General features: G+C 39.7%; 1 long non-coding RNA gene across 1 annotated transcript in view; it reads right to left on the bottom strand.

Moving 5' to 3' along the window:
• Positions 1–15,339, bottom strand: part of LOC138161077 (uncharacterized) — a 29,659-nt gene extending 14,320 nt beyond the window's left edge. Inside the window, exon 1 of the long non-coding RNA XR_011168261.1 lies at positions 15,225–15,339. This is a non-coding gene — a long non-coding RNA (uncharacterized lncRNA). The remainder of the gene's footprint in view (positions 1–15,224) is intronic.
• Positions 15,340–16,267: the final 928 nt, after the last annotated feature.

Genomic DNA, 16,267 nt, shown 5'->3' with positions numbered 1-16,267 from the left:
CAAAGCAATCTGCAGATTGACAAAGATGAGAAAAGATGGCAATAGTCATTGTTGGGTGGGGGATCTGAAAACAGACACGCTAGTGCCTTGTTAGAGTAGTGTATCAGCATAATCATTTCAGAAAGCAATTTAGAATGATACAAATTGTACAAATAAAATATAATAAAATATCTGTTCGCTTTAGTAGACTTAAGGCCTAAGGAGACCATTGTTAAGAATAAAGTCCCCAGATGCACCAAAATATTTATAATAGGACTTTTTAAGGTAGCAAAGGATTTTTGTTACCCATCCTTCATCCTTGAAGAGAACCAATGATGTCACAAGGGTGACTTGTATGTGAATTGGATATGAGTGGGGCAGAGCTAATCGAAATCATCAGTCTCACTTTCTCCTCCAGAGTGATCAAAGTCCAGTGGCAAGGCAAAGGTCAAGATGACCGGCAATGACCTAGGATGCAGTGGGTGACCTTGGTCTTTCTAAGTTAAGATCTTTCCCAGGAGGTAGAACCAAGATGGAGGAGTAAAAGCAGGGACTTGCTTGAGTTCTGCCCCCCCCCAACCCCTCCAAATGCCTGTAAAAAATGACTCTAAACAAATTCTAGAGCTATAGAACCCACAAAAAGACAGAGCGAGACACATCTCCAGAACAAGGCAGCCTGGAAAGGGTATATTGCCCTAGACTGGGAGCACAGTCTGGTGTGGGCCTTGCTGATGCAGATGGGCTGGAAAAGGCCTCAGGGGATTGAATCCCTGGTAGCTGTGGTGTTTTTCAGACTTCTCACCCACAAACACCTGAGGACAGTGTGGAAGGTCAGTGGGGGAATTCTGTGGACTGGGTGAAAGAGGAGCTTGGTCTGGCCCCAGCCTTGGGACGGCAGTGGTGATGGTGACAGCAGCAGCAGCTGCTTCTGGAGCTCTGGGCCCACAGATGGTGGGGGTTCAGGTGGCTGATACAAAACCCCAGAAGCCTGGGACAGTACACCCACCCCCACCCCCACCCCTACTAGAAGCAGAGTCCTACCCTGACAAAGAGTTAGAAAGTCAAGTATTTGGCTGGGAAGATACTCAAACAGCATAAAAAAACCCAACAACCTCAGAATCTTACTTTGGTGACAAAGAAGATTAGAACATGCAACCAGAAGAAGACAACAAAGTCAAAGCTCCTACATCAAAAGCCTTGTTACAGACCATGGAAGAGCTCAAAAAGGATTTTGAAAATCAAGTAAGATCTTTCTCGGGTCTCAGTTTTTCTGAGGCCACACCTATACATTGACTAAGGACTTTGAGACAAAGGATGGCTCAATTTACCATCACAAAGATGTAAGTCTGGGAGGGAAAGAGCCTCAGAATTTATTTTTTAAATTTTTTAATTTTTTTCAGAATTTCTGACCACAACAGAAAACAATCGAAATCTGAACAATGATACACTTTACTTTATCATGTGGGACCGCTCTTTGGGAGGAGGAGGGAGAAGGATACTGGAGAAATCTATGGTGATGTAAACAAAAGATGAATAAGAACTTAGGTAAAAATGAATAAAACTGCAATAGGCCAATACCGAGTCACCTAACACCTATTGCCCAGCCTTCCCCCTCCAAAAAAAAAATAACATCAGACTGAGTAATAATAAAAAGTCTAATGAGAAATTATGCTAAGTACTTCCATCTAGCCCCAAACTTCGAACAGAGGTAGTAAAAAGCTCATAGCAAATAACACTCATTAGAAAAGGATGTGCCAGGGCAGACTAATAAGTTAGACATCCGTGAGCCTGAGCCAGGGACATCTGAAGACTGTAAGGAGTGGTGCACTAATAAATATTTAACAACCTGATCTCTAGGAAAAAATGTATATATGACATATTTAATCTGCATTATGGCATTTCTTCATTACTTTCCTAAGTCAAGAATATCAACAACACAATAAATAGACCAATAATTTAGATCTAAAAAACCCAACAAAACAATAAACTGAGCTAATTAGCAAATAGCATTTGCACATTTTCAAGGTATAAAAGCTCATACTGAAAATTTAACAAATGGTTTTTGCAAGCTAGTTTGAGCTGACTCCAGCAAACCCTTTTCTGTAAAGGTCTGTTTCTAGAGCCAGGGAGAGTAAAGGGCTCTATGGAGATGCTCAAAGGTGATAAGAAGCCCAAAGCACTTGGGCCTTCAAAGCAGTTGGTAGCCAGCAGCAACCAGTGCTGAACAACCCCAGGGACTCCAGAAGTCTGAAGTGCTCTGGTATTTGACACCATAGAGGAAGCTGAAGATGTAGGGCTCTAAACCCTAAAGATCTGGGGGCATAAAATCTACCGCTACTCTTAGCCCAGATGCACTGTGAGAAATGGAGTTCAGCACAGAGACGCTGATGACCCAGGCTGAGACCAATCAGGATTGAAACTAACCTACTCTAGTATAGTGGAGAGCACAGCCTGATTGGCACAAAATCACAGCCTAGGAACTGAGGTTGGCAAGATGAGTAAACAGAAGAAGTCACCAATCACTATAAATAATTGCTGTTGAACCAGAGACACCCATTTGTGGTTGCTGAGTCATTTTCAGTTGTGTCTCACTGACCCCATTTGGAATTTTTTTAGCAAAGATACTGAAATGGTTTGCCATTTCCTTCTCTAGCTCATTTTACTTTTCTTTTTTTTGCTTTTTGTAGGGGGGAGGGCAGGGCAATTGGGGTCAAGTGACTTGCCTAAGGTCACACGGCTAGTAAGTGTTAAGTGTCTGAGACCAGATTTGAACTCAGGTCCTCCTGACTCCAGGGCTGGTGCTCTGTTCACTTTGACAACCAGCCGCCCCTCTAGCTCATTTTACAAATGAGGAAACTGAGGCAAACAAGGTTAAGTGATTGCTTAGTGTCATGTGAGAAGCAAAAGAAGGGGTTCTGTTTCCACGGGATTAGCTCTACACTCCCAACTTTGCAGGAAAAATAACAGGATGTAAATTAGAAGTAACTGGTTCCAACCAGAGCTGTATAGGATAAGACAGCCTAGGATAACTAGGCTTCTGATCAAGTAACAAGTCAGAAACTTGTAAACATGCTTAATGAGCTGTTCAATATTAATCCACATGCCCCCAGGTGGAGAAAGCTAATTTAAATACACATTTGATTGAATGACAAGGGAGGGGAACACATTTAGGAGAAAAACATGGAATCAGAGGTTCACGAAGTTGCATCCAGCCAGTGGGGAACAAGGTGGGGGTGGAATTTGAATCAGGAACAGGGCATAAATCGCCTTGCATTTGTCTGAGCAAGTGTGTTCCTTTAGGGAGTTACCCACTCACAAGAATGTAAAATAAAATAAGAGCTTTCCTGGCTTCAAAAATGAGTATTGTTCTTTCTAGAGTGAGCACATTTCTCCCAGTCACATACATGGCTAGTAAGTGTCTTAGGCTGGAAATTATAACTCAGGAAGTCTTCCTGACTGCAGATCCAGTGCTCTAACCACTATGCCCCCAGGCTGCCCTCATAATCCCATTACTAAAATCAAACACCTGGAATTGCCCAAGCAAACAAATTAACCATAGCCTTGGCGGTTTTAAATAGATGAATCATAGATAAATAGATAAATCTTGGATAAATTTCAGCAGTTTGAGAGTGATTGAGATTGCAACATAGGAGTTACCTATGGGAAGGGACCCTGTGAATGTGGAAGGAGAGAATTTTCCTTTCCTTCATCCCACGTTTAGTAATAATGGTGATATTAAATAGCATTTATATAGTCATAGATAGTATATTTATATACTATGAGCCAGGTACTGTGCTAAGTGCTTTACTATCTCATATGATCTTCACAACAAAAATTGTGGGAGATAGGAGTTATTATTATTCCCATTTTGCAGTGGAAAAACTGAGGCAAACAGAGGCTAAGTGACTTGCCTCTAGTTTTTATATGCCAGTTCCCATCATCACGAACCCTGATGAGGCCAAAGAAAATTTTTATGAAGACCTGGAGACCCTCATCGTCCTTGTGCCAAAAGAGGACAAGCTTGTAATTCTGGATGACTTTAATGCCAGAGTGGGCTCGGACTTCCAGACTTGGGGGGGAGGCCTAGGGAGGAATGGAGTTGGAAACAGCAAGAGCAGCGGTCATTTACTACTGAAGGCTTTTGCATCTCACGACCTTCTCATCATTAACCCCGTATTCCATTTACCTAAAAGCAATAAAACCTAATGGATGCACCCTCAAAGCAAACATTGGCATTTATTAGACTATGTGATTGTAAGGAGAATAGACAGACAGGACGTGAGAGAAGAAGGCAGTGTGTGGTGCAGAGTGCTGGACTGATCCTCTCTAAGCTAAATATTCACATTCAACAAAAGGGGCATCCCCGAGGCAAAATGACTACCAGAAGAATTAATGTCAGCAGAGGAGAGCTCTTCTCTGAGCAGGAACTGTTTGTTGCTAACTTGGAGGAAAAGTTGAGCCAATACTCAGCTGGCAACAGTGGAGCAGAAAAGGAGTTGGCAGCTTTTGGAGATCTGGTGTATAGAACTACATTCACTCATCTGGGTCAGAACATTCAAAAACATCAAGATTGGTTTTATGAAAATGATGGGGAAATTCAGAAACTGCTAAATGAAGAACGAGAACTCCACAGGGCTTACCAGCAGGATAGTTCATCCATCTCCAAGAAGGCATCAAAAGTAAAGTACAAGCAAAGCTTAGCAAGATACAGGATTCTTGATGAAATTCAGTTTTATGCTGATAATAACAATCCAAAACACTTTTTATGATGCCCTGAAGGCTATTTATGGACCAAAGGCTTATGGTGCATTTCAACTACTCAGTGCTGATGGAGTCACTTTGATGAGTGATAAGTATATGATCCTAGAAAGATGGGCTGAACACTTCCATGCTGTTCTCAATAGACCATCATCAATCCATGCCAAGGTCATTCACAGATTACCTCAGGTTGAAGTCAATCTCTCCCTAGCTGAAGTTCCAACTGAAGAAGAGATTTTTGAAGGCAGTTGGGCTCATTTTGTGTGGTAAAGCACCTGGTACTGATTCTATTCCAGTGGACATTTACAAGGTAGGGGGTCCATTGCTCATATGAAAGCTGACTGAAATTTTTCAGGTTATATGGCAAGAGGAAGTTATCCCCCAGGAGTTTCTCTGTAAAGGTAAAGGAAATGGATTGTCCTATGACGATCACAAGGGGAGGGGTCTCTCTCTTAGTCATTACCAGCAAGATTCTTGCCAGAGTCCTCCTTAATAGACTGATCCTTCACCTGGAAAATGATCATCTACCTGAGAACCAGTGTGGCTTCAGAAGGAGATGAGGAACAGTTGATATGGTGTTTGCTGCCAGACACCTTCAGGAGAAATGCCAGGAGCAGAACAGAGGTCTGCACACAATGTTTATAGATCTGACACTGTCAGTGCCTTTGACACTGTCAGTCATGAGGGATTATGGAACATAATGTCAAAATCTGGTCGCCTGAAGAAGTTCATCAGCATTGTACATCAGTTTCATGAAGGTATGCTTGCCCAGATTCTGTATAATGGACAATGCTCTCATACTTTCCCAGTCATCAGTGGAGTTGTTTGAATGCAAAACTTAAGCTTGCCAAAAAGACTAATTTTTTTTGAGTCCTGACTTTTTTTCCTTTTCTTTTTTAAAATATAATTCATTTATTTATTTTTAGTTTTTGACATTCACTTACATAAGATTTTGAGTTTTAAATTTTCTCCCTCTCCCTTTCCTCTCCCCTCCCCACCCCAAGACAGCATGCAATCTGATATAGGCTCTACTTATACTTTCTTATTAAGCATATTTTCACATTTGTCATGATATAAAGAAGAATTAGAACTAATGGGAGGAACCATGAGAAAGAAGAAACAAAACAAGACAACAAAAGAAAAGGAGAGCAAATAGTATGCATCCATCTGCATTCAGACTCTGTGGTTCTTTCTCTGGATGTGAGTCCATTGTGAGTCTTTCGGGGTTGTCTTAGGTCCTTGCATTGCTGAGAACAGCTAAGTCTATCAAAATCAATATCATGCAATGTGGCTATTACTGTGCACAATGTTCTAGTTCTGCTCATTTCACTCAGCATCAGTTCATGTAAGTCTTTTAGGTTTTTCTAAAGTTTGCCTGCTCATCATTTCTTTCTTTTTTTAAAAAAATTATTTACTTATAGTTTACAAGATTCAGTTCCACAAGCTTTTGAGTTTTATATTCTCTCCCTCCATCCCTTCCCCCTTCCTCAAGATGGCATGCCATCTGGTACAGGCTCTTCATATACGTTCATATTAAACACATTTTCACATTAGTCATGTTGTAAAGAAGAATTATAACCAATGCAATGAACCACAAGAAAGAAGAAACAAAACAAAAGAGAGAACAAATAGTATTCTTCGATCTGCTCACGAGCCTTTTGGAGTTGTCTTAAAAGCTTGCATTTCTGAGAAGACCAAGTCTATCAGTCAGTCATTGCACAATGTGACTGAAACTGTGTACAATGTTCTCCTGGTTCTGCTTCCCTCACTCAGCATCAGTTCATATAAGCTTTTCCAGGTTTTTCTGAAGTCTGCCTGCTCATCATTTCCTTTTTTTTGGAAAATGCAAATTCTATTTTATTTTTTAAAATTTATTTACTTTTAGTTTACAACATTCAGTTCCACAAGTTTTGGAGTTCCAAATTTTCTCCCTCCTACTCCTCCCCCCCCTCGCCATGGTGGCATGCAATCCAATATAGGTTCTACATATTCTTTCACATTAAACATTAGTCAATTTGCAAAGAAGAATTATAACCAATGGAATGAACAATGAGGAAGAAGAAACAAAATAAAACAAAACAAAATGAAAAAGAGAGAGAGCTAGTAGTTTGCTTCAATCTGCATTCAGACTCTGTAATTCTTTCTCTGGATAGCCTTTTCCATGAGTCCTTTGGAGTTGTCTTATAATTGCTGAGAAGAGTCCAGTCTATCAAAGTTAGTCATCACAGATATGATGTGTCTGTAATTGTGTACTATGTTCTCCTGGTTCTGCTCCTCTCACTCCGCATCAATTTATATAATATTCTCAAGGTTATGAAGTCCATTTACTCCTCATTTTTTATAGCACAATAGTATTTCATTACATTCATATACCACAACTTGTTTAGCCATTCCCCAACTAATGGACATCCCCTTGATTTCCAATTCTTTGCCACCACAAAAAGAGCTGCTATAAATATGTTTTACATGTGGGTTCTTTTCCTATTTGTGTGATCTATTTGGGATAGAGTCCTAGAAGTGGTATTGCTGGGTCAAAGGGTATCCACAATTTTATAGCCCTTTTGGCATAGTTCCAAATTGCTCTCCAGAATGGTTGGATCAGTTCACAACTCCACCAACAATGCATTGGTGTCCCAATTTTCCCACATCTTTTCCAACATTTATCATTTTTCTGTTTTGTCATGTTGTCAGTCTGATAGGTGTGATGTGGTACCTCAGAGTCATTTTGATTTATATTTCTCTAATCAGCAGTGATTTAGAACATTTTTTTCACATAGCTATAGATATCTTTAATTTCCTCCTCTGAAAACTGCCTATTGGTATCTTTTGACCATTTATCAATTGGGGAATGACTTGCATTCTTGTAAATTTGACTCAGTTCTCTCTATAGTTTAGAAATGAAGCCTTTATCAGAGACTTTGGCTGTGAAAATTCTTTCCCAGTTTTCTGCTTCCTTTCTCATGTTGGTTGCATTGGCTTTGTTCGTGCAAAACCTTTTCAATTTAATGTAATAAAAATCATCCATTTTGCATTTCATAATGTTCTCTCTCTCTTGTTTGGACATAAATTCTTTCCTTCTCCATAGATCTGACAGGTAAACTTCCTTTCTTTCCTCATTTGTTTATAGTATCAGTCTCAAAAAGACTATTTTATGGAGAACTCACACCAGGCAAGCGTTCATATAGTAGCCAGAAGAAGCAATACAAAGACACTCTTAAGGTCTCTCTTAAGAACTCTGGAATTGATTGTGTGACACAGGAGCCACTGGCATAGGACCCCTCAGCATAGTGTACCCACATCAGAGAAGGTGCTGTGCTCTATGAGCAAAGCAGAATTGAAACAGCTCAAAAGAAACACAAGATGTGCAAATTTAGAGAATCCACGCCAGAGGTTCACATGGACTGCTTGTGCCCCACCTGTGGTAGAATATTCTGCTCATGTTGGTCTAATCAGTCACAGTTGGACACACTGTAACTTGACTCTTGTGTAGTGATGTCATTTCGGTTCTCTTCAAGGACGAAAGACAATAACCAACAAATCTCCTTCATCTTCCATTTAACATCACTGAATATTCAATGCAAGGGAAAACAGTGCCTTGCTGTTTTGGGGAGTATTTCTTTATATACTTGTCTCTTTTAGATGGTAATGGCCTTAAGAACAAGTTCTATCGTTTTTGTACAGTGTGAAAGGAACATTTACTTAAAACCAAATCCTTTTCATGAGCCATTTTGGCAACTTCTAACATCCCATTAAGATAGGATTATCTTGAAGTTCAGAACTTTTCCTAGAATCTTAAATTTTTTGGAATAGCATGTCTTTTTTTTTTTTCAACTTTGCAAATCTCACCACCCTGTTCTATCAATAAATATAGTCTTCCTATGCTTTTTAGACTACTGTCAAGTTAACATAAAGTCATCCAGACTTTTGGGTTGTCTCCAGTTTCTTTGTTTCCAGTCTTTCAATGGATTCTATTGTCTCTAATTTCAGGACCAAACACTAAACTGTAAATGATAACATGCCTGTTTATGTACCATTTAATTCGGTTAAAAAAGCATTAAATGCCTACTATGTGCAAGGCATTTTAATAGATACTAGAGATACAAAGACAAAAAACAAAGCATTCTCAGTCCTTGAGGGGTTTGCAGTCCAGTGGTGAGATAAAGCATGGGCCAGGTTAAAAATGATCCAATAATTGGTGGTAGGAGGGAACAGAAGGCTAGATATTGAAGTGAGACTTTTGCAGGGGGCAAGAGGCTAAACTAGCCAACGGACAAGGTTTCCTTCAATTTTATTTTATGTAGTCCATTAAATCAAGCTATAGGAATTGGGAAAAGACAAAATGAAGACACCATCATTATCTGTAAATACACAATAAATCAACTCATATTTCAATATTTTTTGTCTTTGAATACAAAATGTATTATTCATATGTAATATAAAATATATGCTTTTCAGGTTGGAAGTAAACTTATTTTATGAGAAGTTCAATTACCTTACTTTAGGAAATTTATTCTTGGAATTTATATTTTGGTACCATTAAAACCAATAATTTTGGAACAATAGGCTCTCATCAGTTTTTTAGTTTAATGGATTGAACAGAATGTCTGTGCAAGTTAAAAATAATCAATTTATCAAAAGTTAAGTATAACTGGTAAGGTATATTATAAAAACACACATACATGTATGTATATTATCACAGATGGATTGGTCTTTCTATCTCTGGCTTTGTCCTCCTGTCTGTCTTTCTCTGTCTCAAAGCTTTGAAATGGAAGGCTATTTCATCAAGAACTAGGTGACAGAAGGGTGTGTGCCTTGTCTCCCACCTAGGCATGGCAGCTGTGAGCACATAGATGACTATTTCTTTGTGTTTGTTTTTTTTTTTCCTGATCTTAGATAAATGAATATTCTGAGGTGGGGAAGTGTCTCGATTGCCTCATGAGTTTGGAAGACCCAGGGATCCCATTAGAGGTCCCACAGGTAGTCAGAGTTAAATGGTTTCTACCTGAGTGGTAGTGACTGACCACAGAGAAAATAACTGCAATGGATATGGAAAGACAGCCACCTAAGGATGGTGGCATGACCCATTGTAGTGGAGAGTAGTGACCGCTATGAATTCTGGAAAGGTATTGGTTCTGTGAGCCTGGCTAAGAGGTCTGCATGGCAGAGAGCTACAACTAACAGGAACTTCACAAGAGGGAAAAAGGACTTCCTATAACAGAAATTGGGGAGGTATCTCTTTAATACAATTGTTATTTTTTATTTTATTACATGAGAACTTTAATTTATTTATGCTGTCAAGATATTTGGAGACACCTCGTTTTCCAGAGGTAAGGCCCAGCAAGAAGGCTTGGCATAACAATTCTTTGCTCTCTGGGTGTTCTCACACTCTGGCAAAGTGCATTACTTTATGATTTTCATATTAATCAATAACTATTTAGATTTGTTCAGCTCGCCCTATTTCCCAGGGATCTGACAGTCAGAAGCAGCTGACGTGCTGCAGCCTAAAGCCATCCATTATATCTCCTGACATACTTACAACCCATTTCTTGTTAACTGCCAAATGAACCAAACCAGATACTGCACTGGTGTTCCAGTCATGCTAACTCTAGACCCGTATCCCACTGAATGATCACAGGGCTCAATGACTCTTAAGACTTGAGACAACTTAGAGACTGTTCCCACAGGCCTGCTGTGGGAACTGTTTCCTCAAGGCCCAAGAATGATTGTGTTGTGGTCCAGCCCCTTTGCGGTTTTCATGCATATAAGCCCTACTTCTGCACCTGTCTGTCTCTGTTTCCTCAGAAAGGTGGACTTCTGCTTGCAAGTGTTTTCACTCTGAAATTATTTAAACTTCTGTTTGATTCCTGATTCTCCCATCTCTAGCCTGATTTCTTTGACTCTGGCCACCCACATGTTAGAGATCAGTTTCAGTCCAGTTGACAATGCCATAGCAAGTTTAACAAAACTTAATAAGTCTAGCCAATGTACTTTCAGAAGTATTATAAATAACCCTCTTTAAACACTGAAGAAATAAATACTATACATAAAGCCAATGGATTAACATAGCTTTGAAAATTCACATAACCTTATAAATACAAAGATTGGTTCACTATCACAGAAATCTTTACCACAAATTAATTGAATAAATAAGTGCCTCCCTCCCCCGATAATGCAGTCCGGGGCCCAACTAAACCGAAGATGAAGGCACATTATAATTGCACAGTTGTTCAGCAAACAAAAAGCCCAAATATAGAGATGCTATCGATTTCCCTTGGGGAGGAACAGGAGGAGGGGGAAGACAATTTCTGCCTGCAAGACATACTTGCCAAATTTTATTTTCAGATGTTTCTTAAATCCACAATTGCCTTTCCTGCAAAAACCATTTTTTCAAATCCATGTACTAATTATATTTAAAAGAAACCAAGTCAGTTCAATTCATAATATACTTTGTATAAATCATCAGTTATTATTTCGTGAAGAATTCAGGTAAGGTCTAAAAATGTTGCTGTTTGGTAAGAAACAAGTTCTCCATCTACACATACACATCATATGGCAGCCATTTGTCTTTTACAATGTATGCAGCATGTCCAAGCATGTTCCAGCACATTCATCTGTCATATAAAGCAGATAGATTACAAGTCCTGCTGCCTTAGAGCTGAGACATTGTTCATAAAGTTAAGATCCTAGATTATCACCGTAGTGACTTATAGCATTTGTTCAAATTCACATTAGTTTTTTCACACTGAACCTTGGTGAAAAATACTGAAATAGAGAGAAAACAAGCAAATAAACCCAAACCAAACCACAATCCAAAACCCCTTCAGGTTCAAAAGCATCCTTGTGGCTTTAAAAACATATGACAGATTCTACTCTTGAAGATTTTTTTTGTGGTTGAAAAGAATGGCTTTTGACAAACTTCTGAAACAAATTTTTGTTGGGCCCTTCTTGTTTAGGAGAATTCACTGAAAAATTCTTTTCAGCCTTTGAAGAAGTTTCTTCACATTTTCCCCTCACATCCTTTTATAATTTCTTATAGATGAAATATGAACATACTGAGAATCTTCAGTGTTAAAGCCCTCTGTGTTTAAGTCAGCTTCAGGTTGTCAGAAAATGTGAACAATAAATTGCCAGCAAGTTTTTCAAAATGCAGTTTGTTTCAGTTTCTCATATTAGTTTAGTCACTTCAATAGCACCTTGATTGACTTCTGGATTTGCAGCTTGCTGGGGCAGAGGATTGAGACTATTCATTGGGAGGGGTTCAGGGGTCTTCTGCCCAGACAGCTTGGTCAGACATAGTAGAGGGGCTGGGACTTAGGCAGAAAAGGGGCAGATCATTGATAATGACTGCACCGGAGGCAGCAGCTGCAGAGGAGCATGAGGCTTGAGTATGTATGGGCATGGATGGGGTCTATGCTCTAGTGGGAGATCCAGTCTCCAATCTGTTCCTTACAGCTTCCTCATACCTACAATTGTTCTTTACGTACGTGCCTCACTATCATTGTATATTTAACCTAAGTTAAAGCCCCCTCTTCTCTTAGACGTTGTATGATTTTGTTGGAGAGTGTGCTCTGGGTTTTGGGGGGAATGTTTTGTACCAACTCTTCTTACCATGCCATTTGAGTGAATACTTTTCTAAAAGAGAGTTGAGGCTATTGATTTATTATCAATCAGAAGCACACTGATGGGGACTCCGCAATGGCAGTGTTAGCCCCACAAGTTTACCCTTAGAACCTGAAGACAGAAGAGTAGCTGCAATCTGGGGACACTAAACCAGAAGTGTGAAAAAAGCTGTGAGAGTGAGCCTAGGGGAGTGTTATATATACATACGGTTTTAAATATTTAATTTTGAATATGCAGAAAATTTTAAATATAGTTAATATCTGGCATTTATATACCATGGTAAGGTCTGTGAAACACCTTGCCTATATTCTCTCTTTTGATTTTCTCAACAGCCCTGTGAAGAGATGCCTGCATGCCTTTGCCTCTGTCTCTCTCTCTCTCTCCCCTTTATGCCCCGCTCTCCCAATTATGGCTTTAAAAATTCCAGGGCCAATTTCTACCCTTGTTGTACTCTTAGTTGGAATAGTGTTAGCCCATTCTATCCCAGGAAAGTAAAGCTACAAATCCCAGGATTTGTAGTGAGGGCTCAGATCCTTGATGTGCTTGAGCTAGAAAACTAGTTTGAGTCTGAACAGCGTACTACACAGAGAATTAAAGTTTAAGTGTGGTTAGGCTTCTAAAGTTGATTATCCAATCTTCCAGTTTACTTTTACTAATATAGACTTTGGTAAAGAGAATTCGGAAAATTCCAATTAATTTCCCCCCCTTGTTTCTAGAGCCTGTGCTGAAAAATTTCAAGGCATTCAAAAATTTTAATTGAGTCTTTTAACAAAGGGCATGAGAGGAAGCCTGGCGTAGTGAATAAAGAGGCTATCTTTAAAGTTAGGAAGACCTGGGTTTTAAGTTCCCTCTTCTGGTAATATTGATACGTAGGAATGTAATGGAATGTTATTATGCTGTACAAAATGACAGAAGGAAAAAAAGTTTCAGAGAAACCTGGAAAGTGTGCCCCCTGAGATGTGTCTGACAGAGAGGCAATGGATTCAAGATGCAGAATGAAGCCTACATTTTTGAACATGGCCAATGTGAGAACTTGTTTTGTTGACTATGCATATTTGTTACAAAGGTTCTCTCTCTCTCTTTCTAAATGAGGGGGGAGGTGAGAGGGAGTAGGGATAAGATTACTTCCTCTCTCCTCCCCCTTCCCCCAAAATGAAAAACAGAAGGAAGTCCATAGGGAATCATAGGCAAGCAGGACGGCTTTGAAAGTTACATGTTGAATTAATTATATACTTAAAAAGAAGGCTCTATATAATGGAGATTTACAGTCACATATACAATCTTCTCTTTGTGTTCTATAATGAATACGAACATTTCCATATACATTATTATATGGACATTTGATTTGCTGTTTGTTAATTTCAGAAAAAAAATACCTCAATTTGTTCAACTATTCCCCAGCTGGTAAGAATGTACATTGTTTTTTAGCAATTTGCTACCAATAACAGTGCTGCTATTAAAATTGTAGTACATAAGAGATCTTTCTTTGTGTCTTTGGACTCAATGGGGTACATGCCTGGGTGGGATCATTAGTATTTCTCCATAAATCAGGGGATATGATTTATGCCAACTTTGGCAGCTTCATGGAGGATGGGTGAAAGTAACGAGAGATTTAAGGCAGGGAAACCAATCAGAAGGCTATTACAATAATCTTGGTGAGAAGTAATGAGAGAGGTGAGGACCACGCCAGAGATGCTGTGGAGGTTGAAACAGCAAGGCCTGGCAACTGGTTGGATATAGGGGGTGAGAGAGAGTGAGAGAATGAGGGGTTGAGGATGAAACTGGGGTTGGGAATCTGGATGACTGGAAGGTTGGTGGTGCCTGATATTCTGGAGATTTTCTCCCTGCTCTTTTCATATATGTCATATATACACTTGACAGTTTAAAACATGATTTTTTTTTACCCCTATACAACTCTGTGAGCAAGTTTAATTACCTCCGTTTTACAAATGAGCTCTTGTCTCAATTGCTTACTGGACATTCTGAACTAAATTCCTAGCAACCCTCTGAAGTTTACTCAGAAGAGAACTTACTGTCCCCCCAATCTCTTGAGCCTTCTAATTTGATTGAGCCTTATAACGAAGGGTGTGATTTCTATTTAATATATGTATAGATTATTAGATAGAATACAGATTATAAAGATTATTACTATATTGTTATGTAGATTATATAGATATCTATAGAGAGATGACAGATCATTATGAGTTCCCTCTTACTCCCGAGGGCACCACCATCCTTCCAGTCATCCCGATTCCCACCCTGTTTCATCCTCAAATCCTCATTCTCTCTCTCATCCCATATAGCCAATCCACTGCCAAACCTTGCTCTTTCAACCTCCACAGCATCTCTGGCAAACCCTTCCCAGGGTTTAGACCCTCATCACCTCTTACTTAGACTATTGTAATAGACTCTTGGGTTTTTGTTTTTTTTTTTGCATTTTGGAGGGCAGTTGGGCTTAAGTAACTTGCCCAAGGTTACACGGCTAGTTTTTTTTTGTGTGTGTGTGGGTGTTAAGTGTCTGGGGCTGGAACCTAACTCAGGTCCTCCTGACTCCGGGGCCAACACTTTACTCACTGCGCCACTAGCCGCTCCTGTAATAGCCTCTTTATTGGTTCCCCTGCCTTAAGTCTCTCCTTAACTTAATCTATCCTTCATGCAGCTGCCTAAGTGATATTTTTAAAGCATAGGATGGAGCCAGGTCATCTCTCTACTCAATAAATAACATTGGTTCCATATTACCTTTAGGATCAGACGCAAACTTCTCTATATGGCGTTTAAAATTCTTTATAATCTGACTCTTTGTGTCTCTAGCCTTTTCACACATTTCTCCCCTCCATGCGCTCAGTGTTTCAGTCATATTGACTTACCCGTGCCTCTCCCACCATACTCTGCTTCTCATGTTCCATGCTTTCACACTGGCTCTCCCTGCATGCCCAGTAAGCGTGAGTAGGCTCAGTTTCCCAGAGCAAGGTTTCCTATGTCATTCCCTCAGGATTCTAGGGCAAACTAAAGGATTGGTGGGTGACTTTCTCTAATGCTATCAGCTCAAGTCCCCATTGGTTGTGTTCCCCCTGTTGTTAAATAGCAACTTGGTTCCATTTAATGGCAATAATAAGCAATAATAGCCAACGTTTATATAGTGCTTACTGTGTATAGACACTGTGCTAATGCCTTACAATTATTATCTCAGTTTATCCTCACAACAACTCTGGAAGGTAGGTGCTATTATTATCCTCATTTTACAGATGAGGAAACTGAGGTCAGCAGAGTTTAGGTGATTTGCATGGAGTCATATAACTAATAAATGTCTGAGGCCAGATTTGAACTCAGGTTTTCCTCACTCTAGGCCCCACAGTTTATCCACCGCTTTCCATCAATGAGCTTTTACAAAGGGATATTTTTTCTAAGATACAGAAAGAAAAAAGTACATACATTTCCCCCCAAATTTCCAGGGAATACTTTCCTCTATCCCACTTTGGTCTCTAGGTAGAGTGGACTCGTTCTTAGCACAGTTCCTACATAACATTGGCCCCACCGAGTTCATATCCAGATGCAGCATGACTGCAGAATAGGTCTTTGCCTCAGCTACCCCAGAATGCCTACATATGCTCAAGTCTCCAAGGTACTTCCATTCACATTATCACGAGTCTCCTGGAAGAAGGCTCCCAAGAAAGTAGGTTGGGGAGATTCTGTCAGAGGAGGAGGGAGAGAACACTGATGACCAAGGGGGTCAGAGAAGACACGAATGGTATGGGAGCTGCTTCTTGAAGGAAGTGATAGATTCCAAGAGGTACAGGCAAGAAAGGAATGCATCCTTGGCATGGGAATGAGAAACAGAGAATATCAAGTACGGTGAATGGCAAGCAAGTTATTTAGACTGGAACACAAAATATATGGAGAATAATGTGTA

Source organism: Petaurus breviceps, unplaced genomic scaffold (assembly GCF_028583685.1).
Source record: "Petaurus breviceps papuanus isolate PSGF00001 unplaced genomic scaffold, PetGlider_PUasm1.0 183, whole genome shotgun sequence".
Lineage (NCBI taxonomy): Eukaryota > Metazoa > Chordata > Mammalia > Diprotodontia > Petauridae > Petaurus > Petaurus breviceps.
Note: the sequence above shows the minus strand (reverse complement) of the source record. Positions and strands in the feature narration are given on the sequence as shown.